Source organism: Leucoraja erinacea, chromosome 1 (genome assembly GCF_028641065.1).
Source record: "Leucoraja erinacea ecotype New England chromosome 1, Leri_hhj_1, whole genome shotgun sequence".
Classification (NCBI taxonomy): domain Eukaryota; kingdom Metazoa; phylum Chordata; class Chondrichthyes; order Rajiformes; family Rajidae; genus Leucoraja; species Leucoraja erinaceus.
In genome coordinates this window covers 141,985,752-142,002,485 of record NC_073377.1, presented here as the reverse complement: position 1 = coordinate 142,002,485, position 16,734 = coordinate 141,985,752, and the positions used below count along the sequence as shown (strand labels likewise).

General features: G+C 46.3%; 1 protein-coding gene across 2 annotated transcripts in view; it reads left to right on the top strand.

Annotated features, from left to right (window-relative positions):
• sorcs2 (sortilin-related VPS10 domain containing receptor 2) overlaps positions 1–16,734 on the top strand; it is a 736,913-nt gene that overhangs the window by 498,578 nt on the left and 221,601 nt on the right. The window lies entirely within an intron of this gene.

Sequence of the window (16,734 nt, the reverse complement as noted above, 5' to 3'; positions counted from 1 at the left end):
GGAGGAACAGCACCTCATATTTCGCTCGGGCTGCTTCCACCCCAGCGGTATGAACATTGACTTCTCTAACTTTAGATAGCCCTTGCTTTCCCTCTCTCTCCATCCCCTCTCCCTTCCCAGTTCTCCCACCAGTTTCACTGTCTCCGACTACATTCTATCTCTGTCCCACCCACTCCCCTGACATCAGTGTGAAGAAAGGTCTCGACCCATTCCTTCTCTCCAGAGATGCTGCCTCACCCGCTGAGTTACTCCAGCATTTTGTGTCTACGGGGGAGTTAAAGTGTTTAGCAACCGGGAACTCAGGAAGGAGATCAGGATCAGGATCTTTTGAAGTGGAATGCTGGTTTCCATGTTGAACACTAACTTGGAAATTTGACCAGGCATTTAGTGTTGTAAATCAGGCCCGTGTGGGTCAGGAATTTCCCATGTTTTTCACGTTTTTATGTCATTTTCCACATAGCTCTCATTTTTCCTGCAGGGATCGCTGCCGGAAGAACATTCTTGTAGAATTGAAGCATGCCTGTTGTTGGGTTCTCTCAGCCCAGCCAATCTTTTATAGTTTTTTTGCTGAGGCATTAAGGAAATTGCTTTAAACCTCAGATAGACACAAAAAGCTGGAGTAAGTCAGCGGGTCAGACAGCCTCTCTGGAGAGAAGGAATAGGTGACGTTTCGGTTTTAGATTCTTCTTCACACCTCCACACTCTTCTCAATGCTGACCATGATTTACAAATCTCTGACTTCACACTGAGCCGCTGACTGCCAATTGCAGGCTCTAGACTTACCACTGACTTGATCCATCTCTTCTGCTGTCACCTACTGCCATCTTAATTCCCCCACAGTTCCACGTAAAGGGCCTGTCCCACTTGGGCGACGTGAGTTCTGGCCAGTTTGCCCCTGACTCATACTCACAGCATGGATAACACGAGGTTGTAGGAGGTCTTTGTAACTCTCCTTCATGCTCGAGAGTAGTCCCCGTGTACTCGAGGCCTCAGCTAGGTCGCGGCGTATTTTTCAACATGTTGAAATTGTGAGTAAAAAAAAGTCGCCAAGGAAAAAATCGAAACTTTTTTTACTCGTAGGTTTAGTCGAAGTAGGTCGTAGTAGGTCGGCATGTTAGTCGTAGGTAATCGAAGGTAATCAAAGGTAGTCAAAGCTAGTCGTAGATAGTCTTCATCATAGTTGAAGGGAGATCGGAGATCGAAGGAGGTCGTCTTCACTCTCCACTATTCGGTTTCCAACTTTCCCGAAGTTAGTCGAAGCTGGTCTACAATATGCTCGAAGGAGGTCTTCAACATGACATTTTTTCAAACTCTCCTAAACTCCTTTAAACTCGCCAATTAGGTCGCCCAAGTGGTACAGCCCCTTAACTGTAACCTCGCTTACCTGATTTCCCTGGTGTATTTTATGGAGCATGTGAAAAGGAAAAACCTTCCTTGGTTGTGGCTAACTCAGTACTGTTTAACCTCGAAATTTAAGTCCTAAAATTTATCAAATGGCAGGCCCATGAAGAAAATCGGCATCTGTGTGATCAGAAAACACCAGAGAATTTCTAGATCTCTAATCCTTTTGTGTATTGAGAAAATCTGCAGCCTCTTTGAGCTTAACTCTATTCCTTTACAATAAATTATGGAGTTGTCAGATTACATTACTCATAGAAGTACTATCATGGTCTCCTAATTTGAGGAAGGACATCCTTGTGATTGAGGCAGTAGGTTCACGAGATTGATCTCTGGGATGACGGGACTGTCATATGAGGAAAGATTGAAAAGACTAGGCTTGTATTCACTGGAGTTTAGAAGGATGAGGGGGGATGTTATATAAACATATAAAATTATAAAAAGGACTGGACAAGCTAGATGCAGGAAAACATGTTCCCAATGTTGGGCGAGTCCAGAACCAGGGGCCACAGTCTTAGAATAGAAGGGAGGCCATTTAACACTGATGTGAGGAAAAACGTTTTCACCCAGAGAGTTGTGAATGTATGGAATTCCCTGCCACAGAGGACAGTGGAGGCTAAATCACTGGATGGATTTCTAGGGTTTCTAGATAGAGCTCTAGGGGCTAGTGGAATCAAGGGATATGGGGAGAAGGCAGACACGGGTTATTGATTGGGGACGATCAGCCATGATCACAATGAATGGTGGTGGTGGCTAGAAGGGCCAAATGGCCTCCTCCTGCACCTATATTCTATGTTTCTATAAGCAATCAATTATTTTCACTTACCTCTCCCACTCCCACAATAACCTGCATTTTTTTCACCTTAGTATACTTAAATTTGGGGAACTATTTTAATTACTCAATAATTAAATACATTTTGTATTAGGTGGCACGGTGGCGCAGCGGTAGAGTTGCTGCCATATAGCGCTTAAGCCGCCAGAGACCCGGGTTTGATCCTGACTATGGGTACTGTCTGTACAGAGTTTGTACGTTCTCCCCATGTCCTGTGTGGGTTTTCTCCGAGATCTTCGGTTTCCTCCCACACTCCAAAGACGTACAGATTTGTAGGTTAATTGGCTTGGCATAAGTGTAAAATTGTCCCCAGTGTGTGTAGGATAGTGTTAATGTGTGGGGATCGCTGGTCGGTGTGGACTCGGTGGGCCAAAGTGCCTGTTTTCGCGCTGTATCTCTAAAAAAAAATCTAATATATCACCCCTCTGTAGACCTGAAATATCATTTTTTATATCAGTAATGGCAACAACACAGATCTCATCTATATCCTGTTTGAACAGGAGCTTTTTACTCTTGTCATACAGTAATTTGCCTAACTATAATTGGAAAAATCGAAGATAGATAAAAATGCTGGAGAAACTCAGTGGGTGAGGCAGCATCTATAGAGCGAAGGAATAGGTGACGTTTCGGGTTGAGACCCTTCTTCAGACTGATGTGGGGGTGGGGGACGGGGACAGGAAGAAGAAAGGAAGAGGCGGAGACAGTGGGCTGTGGGAGAGCAGGGGAAGGGGAGGGGAAGGAGGGAGAAAGCAAGGACTACCTGAAATTGGAGAATTCAATGTTCATACCGTTGGGGTGTAAACTACCCAGGCAAAATATGAGGCGCTGCTCTTCGAATTTGTGGTGGGACTCACTCTGTCAATGGAGGAGGCCCAGGACAGAAAGGTCAGATTCGGAATGGGAGGGGGAGTTGAAGTGCTGAGCCACCGGGAGATCAGGTTGGTTTGTGCACATTGTGCGGAGGTGTTGGGCGAAGCGATCGCCAAGCAGAGCAGTTGAAACCTAGAGCAGCGGATGCAATAGATGAGGTTGTAGGAGGTGCAGGTGCAGGTGAACCTCTGCCTCAGCTGGAAAGACTGCTTGGGTCCTTGGATGGAGTCAAGGGGGGAGGTAAGTGTAGCATTTCCTGCGGTTGCAAGGGAAAGTACAAGGGGAGGGGATGGTTTGGGTGGGAAGGGACAAATTGACCAAGGAGTTACGGAGGGAGCGGTCTCTGTGGAAAGCCGAAAGGGGAGGAGATGGGAAGATGTGGCCAGTGGTGGTATCCCGTAGGAGTTGACGAAAATGTCGGAGGATTATCTGTTGTATGTGACGGCTGGTGGGGTGGAAGTTGAGGACAAGGGGGGCTCTGCCCTTGTTACGAGTAGGGGGATGGGAGTGAGAGCAGAGCTACGGGATATAGAGGAGACCCTGGTGAGAGCCATCTATAGTCGGAGGGTAACCCACGTTCCGTAAAAAATGAGGACATCTCCGATGCCCTGGCTTGGAGGCATCGCAGATGTCCTCATTCCTTAGGGAGTGGGGGTTCCCCTCTTCGACTATAGATGAAACTCTCACCAAGATCTCCTCTCAGGCATTAGACAAGAAAAAAATGAAAAAAGAGGAAGTGAGATGGGGGTCCAGGGAACATTGCCCCCCCTGGTAGGGTTCCAAGGGGTAACACCCCATTTCTTGATAAATGACTGTTTTCTTGCCTGTTTACCCTTAATTTATACATTTTTTTAAATTAAAATAACACATTGTACTTGCTTGTCACTTCTTAATTTACAGAGAAAATTTGTGATAAGCAAACCTTAAACTGACACCAGCTCCTTGCCTGTTTACCCTTAAGTCATATTGAAAACATTTCATATTACATGTATTTGTAACATACCTGTTCCTTGCGTGTCCACTCTAATTAGAGAGAAGTATCCTTTACCGTTGTATTTAAATGCCAAATGAATTTATTATTCATTATTTGAAAATAATATCTCCCAAAATTTAAAATTAAATATTTCATTTCCTTAAATCTATGGTCAAATTATTTAATTATTCGCGGCTACGAACTGTGAACGCGGCCAGAGGCCTTTATCGAGGCACCGCGGTCCCGACGCCTCCCGGATCATCGTGTAGAAGCACGGGTCAGGGCCTCGTGGGTAGAAGCCTGGGTCGGATGAAGCGGCCGACAGCGCCGGCGGCTGGGGGGCTGGTCGGCAGAATGGAGGCGTGAACTCTGGCGGCTCTCACTCCCCCCCCCCCCCCCCCCCCCCCCCCCCCCACTCGTAACAAGGACAGAGTCCTCCTATTCCTCACCTTGCACCCGACCTGCCGCCACATACAGCAGATAAACCTTTGACATTTTCGCCACCTCCAACGTGACCCCACCACTTGCCACATCCTTTCCTTTCGGCTTTTCGCGGAGACCGCACCCCGTAACACCTTGGTCAATTCGTCCCTTCCCACCCAAACCACCCCCTCTTCTACCACTTTCCCTTGCAACCGCAGGAAACGCTACACTTGTCGCTTTACCTCCCCCCTCGACTCCATCCATGGACCCAAGCAGTCTGTCCAGGTGAGGCAGAGGTTCACCTGCACCTCCTCCAACCTCATCTATTGATCTGCTGATCTAGGTGTCAACTGCTCTACATCGATGAGACCAAGCGCAGGCTTGGCGATCGCTTCGCCCAACACGTCCGCTCAGTTCTCATTAACCAACCTGATCTGCTGGTGGCTCAGCACTTCAACTCCCCCTCCCATTCCCAATCTGACTTTTCTGTCCTGGGTCTCCTCCATGGCCTGAGTGAGGACCACCACATATTGGAGGAGCAGCACCTCATATTTTGCTTGGCTAGTTTACACCCCAGCGGCATGAACATTGACTTCTCCAATTTCAGGTAGTCCTTGCTTTCTCCCTCCCTCCCCTCCCCTTCCCAGCTCTCCCACAGTCTACTCTCCCCGCCTCTTCCTTTCTTCTTCCACCCCCCCCCCCCCCCCCCCACCCCCATATCAGTCTGAAGAAGGGTCTCAACCCAAATCGTCAACTATTCCTTCGCTCCATGGATGCTGCCTCACGCGCTGAGTTTCTCCAGCATTTTTTGTCTACCTCACTTTTGACAGGATAACGTTTGCCATGTTAGTCTCCCATTTTCCGAGGTTTGTTTGAGGGCGAGTGTGGCCAATGTCTCGACTTGATGGCAGAATAGCTATATTCTGGTCTCGACTAGGTAGAAGAATAGCCATGATTGTGGTCTTCTGCAACTCTTATGATGCTATGTTTTATATTACTGCCATTGACCCAAAAGGGAAAGATGAGGTGATCTGGAAACAATATGATGGCAGAGTGATTGGATGGTGGGTTATGTTAGGGCAAGGGTTGTATGCTGGTGAGTTAGGGGTATGCAATCGGCCAGTGAGAGGCTCAAAGACTGATCATCTGGCTCCCAGTTTGATCTGATAGGAATCATCATGCTTCCTTTGCAAGCATGCTGGATTACTGACAGAGAGAAATTGTTGCTGGAGGCATCAAATCTGCTACAGCATGGGCCAGTTTTAAGTCTGATCGAGAATTCTCAGACTTATTAATAATAAGTTTTCAAAGAGCTTTTCAGATAGTCCGGAAATAGATCTACTCAGGATAATGGAAGCATGGAAATCAAAACATCCTAAAGAAGGCACGACTCGCATCCAAATTGCTTTTGTGCTCTCGCCTTCATGACGCCAGTCATGCGTTGCTAATCATGTGCTTGGGGGGATGTGCATGGCAGTGATGGATATGCTGAATGTACACATTATCCCTGGCGCGGCGAGTGACCAGTCGGACTGGCCTGTTTGCGAGGGTGTCATGGGGAGGTGAGGAGCTTTCAAACAGAACCAAGAGGAAAAAGTAGCCGGTGACTCATGTGGACCCCTGGGTAATTCCACCTCACTTCTCAGCAGTCAAATGCAGAGCATCACTGTCAGAGACAGAGAGGGGAAAACTCAAAAATAGAAATGATAAGACTCACGCTTGCTGTTAAATTAATTACATTGCAATTACTGCACCTAACTCAGTCTCAAAAAATCAACCATGCTTGAAAATCTTTTTTTAGGTCTGCGGTTCCAGGAGGGTATTGATTGTGATTCCTGCAGCCCGTGGTACTGAATGTGAAGGGGATGGCAGCTGTACTGTAACATGCCATTAACACCCCAGTGTCAGTGGGTGGGCGATAACATCTGAGATCTTCTATGCAGTGTTCAGACTACTTAATAGCCTGCCCCCCCCGAACATATCTGTGAGAGCAGGCTGAAGAAGCGGCAAGCATAACGCGACACGGAATTGTGAATTTAGAGATTTTGTCAAAGCAGCAGACGGCTGTCGTGCTTTGGTGATTGTGTACGCTTCAGTTTCACTGCTCTACCACTTCGTTGTCCTGTGCTGTCAGTATTATTTGCCTCTCGCCCCTCATGTATGCCTTCTGCATATTATTGCTGCATATCAAAGCTCACGACAGCATCACTAATCTTACCACTCGTTCAGCGTTCCAATGGCTGCCACAGGCTGATGACAATAGACAATAGGTGCAGGAGTCGTTCGAGCCAGCACCGCCATTCAATGTGATGATGGCTGATCATCCACAATCAGTACCCCGTTCCTGCCGCCTTCCCATGTCCCCTGACTTCGCTAGCTTGAAGAGCTCTATCTAACTCTTGAAAGCATCCAGGGAATTGGCCTCCACCGCCCTCTGAGGCAGAGAATTCCACTGAATGAACAATGTTGAAGAAATGACTAAGGTTGACAAGGGGAAGGCCGTAAACATTGTCGTATGGACTTCAGCAAGGCCTTTGATAAGCGTCTGCACGCTCGGTTGCTTTGTATGGTTAGAATCCCTTGGCATTTAGGGAGAGCGATCTGCCTGAATACAGAATTTACCAGGGAATGAAGCAGAAAGTGATCGGGTGGTTACAAATGGTTTCCGCACACTGGCCTTCATCAGTCAGTGTATTGAGTATAGAAGTTGGAAGATCATGTTGCATTTATACAAGACGTTAGTGAGGCCACATTTAGAGTATTGTGTTCAGTTTTGCGCACCACGTTTTTGGAAAGATATTGTCAAGCTGGAAAGGGTACAGAGAAGATTTACGAGGATGTTGTCACAACTCGAGGGCCTGAGCTATAGAGAAAGGTTGAGCAAACTAGGACTCTATCCCTTGGAGCACATGAGGGTGATGGGTGATCTTATAGAGGATAGCAGTTCAAGGACTGGTGGATATATAGATCTACTGACATGGGACAGTAGGTCTAGGTGGAGGTTCAGATATGCAATGCAGGTAGAGGGGAAGTAGTTCATTCTCCTCTGACTCCATGGGACGATAATCTTTCAGGTCTGATGACCCTTCATGAAGGTCTCCAGTGAGGTAAAGTTGCTCTGCCCTTATTTGCAGAAGTTGATGACCATAGAGGATTTCCAGTGTTAATGTGGATGAAATGTCATCTACAAAGCCCCTTTATTGCCTTTCAAAATCCCCCTATGAACCGCAGCAGGCAGAGAGCAATAAAAGATGATGGTTTTGAACTTTGATTGGTGTCGTCAGTGTTTATGTGAGCTAGATGCCTGACCTTGATTGAATATAATCCATACAATTATAAATATAAGCCCTTTTCGTAAATAAGAGTCAGTATAAAGAATGTAGAGTACTTATTCCATGGATCCCATGGAATCTGGGATTTTTTATCTAGTTTAGTTTAGAGATACAGTGCGGAAACAGGTCCTTCGGCCCAGCGAGTCTGCACCAATCCCCGCACATTAACACCACCCTACATGCACTAGGGACAATTTTACACTTAGACCAAGCCAATTAACCTACAAACCTGTACATCTTTTAGGAGTGCGGGTGGAACCCGAAGATCTCGGAGAAAATCCACACAGGTCAAGGGGAGAACGTACAAACTCCGTACAGACAAGCACCCGTAGTCAGGATCGAACCCGGGTCTCTGGCGCTGTAATACAGCAACGCTACCGCTGTGCCACAGTGCTGCCCTTCTGGGACATGCATATACATCCAGGCATATGCACTGTCATCCAACAAGCTACTCATACAACAGCTGATGTACACCATTAACATGAGCACTTGGTATGATGAGCCTACTCAACCTCTGCCAAAAGTTCAGACCCTCTAGACCTGGCAACATCTTCGTAAATCTTCTCTGTACCCTTTCCAGCTTGACAACATATTTCCTCTAACATGGTGCCAAGAACTGAACACAGTATTCTAAATGCGGCCTCACCAACATCTTATACAAATGCAACATGACCTCCCAACTTCTATACTCAATACTCTGACTGATGAAGGCCAATGTGCCTAAAGCACCTTATTTACCTGCGACTTAACCTTCAAGGAACCATGCACCTAGATCCCTCTGCTGTACAACACTCCTGAGAAGCCGACCATTCACTGTGCAGGTCCTACGCATGTTACACTTCCCAAAATGCAACACCTCACACTTCTCTGTATTAAATTCCATCAACCATTCCTCAGCTCATCTGGCCAATCTATCCAGATCCTGCTGCAATTATTCACAACCATCTTCACGATCTGAAAAACCACCCACTTTTGTATCAAACTTGCAAATCTTGCCGTGTATGTTCTCATCCAAATCATTCATATTGATGACTAACAGTAACGGGCCCAGCACCAAACCCTGAGGTACACCACCAGTCACAGGCCTGCAGTCCGAGACGCAACCATCATTTCCTGGTACATACTCCTTCTCTAGTTTGGCATTGTGTACAAAGATGATATTTTAGCTTCAGTTGGGAGGCTTTTCAACATTTAAAATTACATGGAAAACATCACACCATGTCCATCCAACAATTGGAATGACAAGTTCCCTACCCTTACCAACTTCTCCTTTGACTCTTCCTACTTCCTCCAAATCCAAGGCGTGGTTATGGGCACCGCATGGCCACCAGCTATGCCGGCCTCTTTGTTGGGTACATCGAACAATCACTGTTCAAGGCGTATAATGACCCTATCCCCGAACTCTATCTCTGCTACATTAACAACTGCATCGGTGCTGCCTCCTGCGCCCATGCAGGACTCACTGACTTCAACTTCACGACTAATTTCCATCCTGCACTCAAATTTCCTTGGACCATCTCCAACATCTCCCTACCATTTCTAGATCTCACCATCTCCAATCAGGAAACAGACTATAGACTGGCATCTACTAAATCCTACGGACTGCCGTAGCTATCTAGACTACATTTCTTCCCACCCTGCTTCCTGTAAAGACTATCTCCTATCCCCAATTCCTCCGTCTACGCTGAATTTGCACCCAGGGTGAGCTGTTCCATACAAAGTCATCGGAGATAGTTCTCATTCTTTAGGGAACGTGGGTTCCCCTCTTCCATTATAGATGAGGCCCACACAAGGTTCTCCTCGACATCCCACAGCTCCTCCCTTACTCCCCCTCCCCCCATTCGTAACAAGGGCAGAGTCCCCCAAGTCCTCACCTTCCACCCCATCAGCCGTCGCATACAATCCTCCAACATTTTTGCCACCTCCAACGGGATACCACAACTGGCCACATCTTCCCATCTCCACCCATTTCTGCTTTCCGCAGACACCGTTCCCTCCGCAACTTCCCTGGTCAACCCATCCAATCCCCACCCAAACCACCCCCTCCCCAGGTACTTTCCCCTATAACCGCAGGAGATGTAGGGGAAAGTACGTGTCCCTATGCCACCCCCACGACTCCGTCGAAGGACCCCGACAGTCTTTTCAGGTGAGGCAGAGGTTCACTTGCACCTCCTCCAACCTCATCTACTGTATCCGCTGTTCCAGGTGTGGACTCCTGTATCTCGGTGAGACCAAGCACAGGCTCGGCGATCGTTTCGCTGAACACCTTCGCTCAGTCCGCCTTAACCTACCTGATCTCCCGGTTGCTCAACACTTCAACTCCCCCTCCCATTCCCACACTGACCTTTCTGTCCTGGGCCTCCTCCATTATCAGTGAGGCCCATCGCAAATTGGAGGAACAGCACCTCATATTTTGCTTGGGCTCCTTACACCCCAGCAGTATGAACATTGACTTCTCTAACTTCAGGTAGCCCTTGCTTTCCCTCTCTCTCCATCCCCTCCCCATTCCCAGTTCTCCCACCAGTCTTATTGTCTCCGACTACATTCTATCTCTGTATCACCCACTCCCCGACATCAATCTGAAGAAGGGTCTTGACCCGAAACGTCACCTATTCCTTCTCTCCAGAGATGCTGCCCGTCCCGCTGAGTTCCTCCAGCATTTTGTGACTATCTTTGATTTAAACCAGCATCTGCAATTCTTTCCAACACAAGTTCCCTGCTTAGTTCATCCTCATTCCATGTCTATCGTTTTGGAAAATAAATACACTTCCAAAGGACACTTGCAACGGTTCAAACGTAATGGCGGTGCTGGCTCGAAGGGCCGAATGGCCTCCTCCTGCACCTATTTTCTATGTTTCTATGTAGTCCTGGAACAGGTCCTGAAACGGGAAATTTGCGACATTTCTTTTTATTTTTATGCTTTGGGAATCCCAATCTCAACCAGTGGAGTTCCCCCCTCTCGATGAAAGCTCTGTAATTCAGAAGTACACCTACAACTTAAAAACTCACTTTCTGCTTTTTTATGATGTGAATCTGAACATTTGAAAGTGTTTTATCTGTGGTTACAGGTGTGTATCAACATCTAATGGGGACACAGCTGTTCATTGCACGCCACTAAAGCACTTAGTTTGTTTTCAGGTTGCCTGCATTGCCAAAAGTCAGACAGAGCCAATAATTATTGATTTATTTCCTTCAGTTGAAACAATTAAAGTTAATGAATTCATTCGAGTGCAGTGTGGTGAGCTTTTAAGCCCTGTTACCACTACCTTTAAACAGGTAAATTACTATCCGAGTGTGTGATTTATATTACAAGCTGAGGCAACAAAGCCAGCCTCACGTCAGTCGTGCAGGAGATAACTGTGTAAAGGGCCTGTCTCACTGATCCGATTTTTTTCGACGACTTGCTGGCACCCATCATAGTCGCAGCAGATTGCCGAACATTTTCAACCTGTACCTCACCACACTTGTGCACCTGACAACATACATGACTTGCATTTGCTTGGCAGTCATAGAGTGATACAGTGTGGAAACAGGCCCTTTGGCCCAATTTGCCCACACCGGCCAGGTGACCAAAAAGATTGATGATATTCAGGGTGGGTAGATATTGCCTTCCACAGACTTTAGCAGTGGAGCGGCTGGGCTTGTACACTCTGGAGTTTAGTAGGATGAGAGGGAATCTTATTGAAATGTACGTTTATTAAGGGTTTGGACACACTAGAGGCAGGAAACATGTTCCCGGTGTTGGAGGAGTCCAGAACCAGGGGCCACAGTTTACGAATAAGGGGTAAGCCATTTAGAATGGAGATGAGGAAACATTTTTTCTAACAGAGAGTTGTGAGTCTGTGGAATTCTGGTGGAGGCTGGTACTCTGGATACTTTCAAGAGAGAGCTAGATAGGGCTCTTGAAGATAACAGTCAGGCGATATGGGGAGAAGACAGGAATAGGGTACTGATTCAGGATGATCAGCCATGATCACATTGAATGGCTGTGCTGGCTCGAAGGGCCGAATGGCCTACACTTGCACCTATTGTTCATTGTCTATTGGCCTGTAACAAGAAAGTTAGAACACATGCGGTCCAGGCTTAGTTTATGAATTGGATACAAAATTAGCTTGGGTGGTAGTGAAGTGTTTGTTTTCAGATGGGAAGCCTGTGACCAGTGGTGCTGGGTCTACTATAGTAATGATTTGGATGACAATGTACTTTAGATGGCATGTATGGGGATGACACCAAAATTGGTGGCTTTGAGTATAGTGAAGATGGCCGAGGAGGTTGCATAGAGTTTGTGTAACTCATACATGCACACACGATGCAAACCGGTCCAATTGACAACGGGATCTAATCCACTGCTAACAATGAATCTGTGGAGGAAGGAACTGCAAATGCTGTTTTTTTATGGAGGGAGGGAGTGGCTGATGGTAGGGGAAAGGAGAGGGAGGGAGAGATGAGGGAAGGATTGGGGGAGGAGAGGAGGAGAGGGGAAAGATCCTGGGGAGGTGAGGAGGGAGAGTGGGGGAGGGTGAACAGAGGGATAGGAGGGGGTAGGGAGAGGAGAGGAGTTATGGACGAAGGGAGGGAGTGACTGAGGGTAGGGGAAAGAAGAGGGAGGGTGAGGGAGGGATTGGGGGAGTGGTGGAAGAGAGGGGAAAGAAGAGGGAGGGTAAAGAAGAGGGGGAGGGAGTGTTGGGGTGTGAGGGAAAATGAGCTGTGACTGCGCAGTTGGGGGCTATACGTGTGTGGTGGAATATTGCATTGGGGGAACGGGTTGTGTTGGGGGGCCAGGCCTACCGTGGGGGCTATGGGTGAGTGGTGGAATATTGAGCTGGGGGAACGTGTTACGTTGGGGAAATGGGTGAGTGGTGGATTATTGCGTTGGGGGAAAGACGCCCAACGGGTCCCACTTGGTCTAATATTAAATAAAACTCACGTGTAGAACTTGAGCACCAAAATTCACAGTGAGATTTAATAGTACTCACTCAAATCATCAGCCTGGACCTTCATTGGGTATATTAAGCAAAACATGACTTTCTTTCTGAAGGAGATATGTGAAATAAACAACCTATAATTTGTAAGTGTTGGAAATACTGGAAGATGTTAATTTAAGATTATTGCACTTTTAACAACACTTGCGATTATTTGTGGTCTCCTTATTTGATACGGAGTGAAAAACCATGCTGTAAATGCTGTAAATGAACTGATGGCTTTGTGTTCATTGCATTATACCAAAGAAATTTCTCTAAGTTGGTGGCAAATTGCATCTTAATTGCTGGCAGACTTGCAGAATGACATTCCACGTAAATTGTTGTGCTTTTTTTTAAAGGACAGACTCTGTTTACTTTTATTTAAAGAGCATTGTCTCAGATGAGCGATTGTGGCAATATGATTAATACACAATTAATTTAAGCCACTTTGAGTGTGAAGGTTACGTCAAGTGTTTTTAATAACCTGAACTAGCACTTCAGAATCCTGTCAAGGCTGTTTGCTTAATTGCAAATTACCCAGGAGGAGAAGATGCCTCTGATCAGCATTAGCAAAATGCTCTCACAGCAAATTTAAAAACATGGCTAAGACGTTGCACGACGGATGGAGAGGGGCATACATCTGTAGCGTTCTGTGTTGTGAATCCTCTGCATACAATTGAATGATCTTTTTGTCATATTCTACACATACTGTAATTAATCTTAGACATTTCCCTAGTAAACGAATCAGGGATGGCATCAGGAAAATCTTTTTCATCCTGTGATCTGGAAAATCACTGCCTGAAAGGGTGCCTGGAAACAGACTCAGTTAGAGAATTCAAGATGTAAAACAGGAGGCTGTTCAGCCCATCGTGCGGATGCTGGTCATAAAGAAATAGATATTCGACTTAATCTCACCTCTAGCTTCATTGCTCTTCAACACGAATACTTCCACGTAAAGATTTCTGTCTCAGCCAAGCTGCCAGACAGTGAGTTTCAGCAAGCGCTGGATGAAAAACAATTCCTTACCTGCCCTCTAATCTGTCGATGTCAATTCCATTAGATTTGAACATAGTGGGGTTTTTTTGCCTCATCATCTATTGGAAGGCAATCACAAGCCTAAATAATTGTATACACATCATTTCAGACTTTCCTCTTCCAAAGAAAACAGTCCCCAACCTATCCAATATTTCTTCTTACGCAAAAATTGACAGTCCTGGCAACATCTATACAAAGTTCTACTGTGGCCGTCTAAGTCACATATTCCCTGTCATGTGTTGGCCAGAAATATACATTGTAGTTAGACATGTGGTTGGATGAGCATTGTGTACATTTCTGGTATGACTTCCTAAATTTCTATTTCATGTCTCAGCTGATAAAGGAAAGCATTCCTTTTTTGCATTTTTAACCATCTTAATTTATTCTTGTGGCACAGCTGATGGAGCTGCTGTCTCCCAGTGCCAGAACACCTGGTTTTGTCCTGACCTCAGATCCTATGTCTTCTGATTCTCGATTCCCCTACTCTGGGCAAGAGACTCTGTGCATCTACCCGATCTATTCCTCTCATGATTTTGTACACCTCCATCAAATCATCCCTCATCCTCCTGCGCTTCAAGGAACAGTCCTAGCCTGCTCAACCTCTCCCTATAGCGCAGACCCTCAAGTCCTGGCAACATCCTCGTGAATCTTCTCCACACCCTTTCCAGCTTGACAACTTATTTCTTATAATATGGTGCCCAAACCTGAACGCAATACACAAATGCGGCCTCACCAACGCATTATGCAACAACAACATCCCTCCCAAACTATTCAGTGTTACTCATGTTAGTGCTTACAAATTGCAACACCTCACATTTCTCTGTATTAAATTCCATCAACCATCAACCATTCCTCAGCCGAACTGCCCAACTGATCAAGATCCTGCTGCAATTTTTGGCAGCCATCTTCACTATCTACAATACCACCGACTTCAGTGTAATCTGCAAACTTGCTAATCATGCCATGTACGTTCTCATCCAAATCATTGATGTAGATGACAAACAGCAAAGGGCCCGGCACGAAACACTGAGGCACACCGCTTGTAACTGGCCTCTAGTCTGAAAAACAACCTTCCACCATCACCCTCTGCTTCCTTCCATGAAGCCAATTTTCTAACTACTCAGCTATCTCTCCTTGAATCCGATGGGATCTAACCTTCCAGAGCAGCCTGCCTTGCTGAACCTTGTCAAGTGCCTCACTAAAATCCATGTACAAAAATGTCTACAACTCTGCCATCGACCTTTTTGGTCACATCTTCAAAAAACTCAATCAGATTCGTGAGACACGACCTCGCACATACACAACCATGCTGACTATCCCTGATCAGCCCAGGTCCATCTAAGTGCATGTATATCCTATCCCTCAGAATACTCTGGTAACTTTCCGACCACAGATGGTAAGCTCACGGGGCTGTAGTTCCCAGCCTTTTCCCTGCAGCCCTTCTTGAATAGAGGCACAACATTTGCCACCCTGCAAAATGTCTTCCGGCATCTCTCCTGTATTTCACGACGATTCATAAATCTCAGCGAGGGCTCCTGCAATTTCATCTCTAGTTTCCCACAATGTCCTCGGATATATCTGATCAGGCCCAGGAGATTTGTCCACCTTTATACGGCATCAGGACCTTCAGCACATCTGCGACCGTAGTACTGACTGATCTCAAGACACTTCCATTTTCATGCCCCAAGATCCCGCGTTCTCCTGTCTTTCACCACGGTAAATACAGAGGAGAAATACTCCTTGAGGACATTGTCCATCTCCTGTGGCTCCACACAGAGTTGACCGTTTTGATTCCTGAGGGGTCCCACTCTCTCTCTAGTTAACCTTTTCCTCGTCATGTGCTTGTAAAAACCTCTTGGGATTATCCTTAATGCTACTCGCCAGAGCTATGTCCTGTCCCCTTTTTGCCCTTCTGATTACATTTTCTAGTTTACTCCTTAGTTCCTGTAACTCCTCCAGGGATGCACATGATCCCAACCGCTCATACATGTCCCATGCCTGCTTCTTAAGCACAGCCTTAATTTACCTCATCAACCAGACTTCCTTGCGTCTGCCTGCCTTGCCCTTCACTCTAATAGGGTTGTGCAACTCTTGTCAGCACACTTTTAAAGATCCCACTTTCCTAAGGTTTAAGAAGGAACTGCAGATGCTGCAAACTCGAAGGTAGACAAAAATGCTGGAGAAACTCAGCGGGTGAGGCAGCATCAATGGAGCGAAGGAAATAGGCAACGTTGGAAGGGTTTCAGCCCGAAACGTTGCCTATTTCCTTCGCTCCATAGATGCTGCCTCACCCGCTAAGTTTCTCCAGCATTTTTGTCCACTTTCCTGACTTCCTTTTCCATCAAACAACCTGTTCCAAACTACTTGAGCAAATACCTGTCATACCCTCAAAATTGGCCTTGCCCCAATTTATCATTTTAGCTCGTGGACCTCTCTGTCCCTATCCATAATTATCATAAATATAACTTTCACATCCTACACACTAGGGACAATGGAGAATAACCATTTAACCTACAAACCTGCACCTTTTTGGAGTGTGGGAGAAAACCAGAGCACCGTGAGAAAAACCACCCAGTCCCACGGAGAAAGTATAAACTCCGCAGACAATGCCCGTAGTCAGGATCGAACCTGGGACTCTTACACTGCGAGGATATGGGCTACTTGGATTTTCAGAAGGCCTTTGATAAAGTGCCGCACGTGAGGCTGCTAAACAAGATGAGATGCCATGGTATCTGAAGGAAGATACTATCATGGAAAGAGGATTGGCTGAATGGAAGAAGATAGAGTGGGAATAAGGGAGCCTTTTTCTGGTTGGCTGCCGGTGACTAATGGTGTTCTGCAGGGGCCGGTGTTGGGTCTGCTACCTTTCAAATTTTATATTAGTGATTTGAATGATGGAATTGATGGATA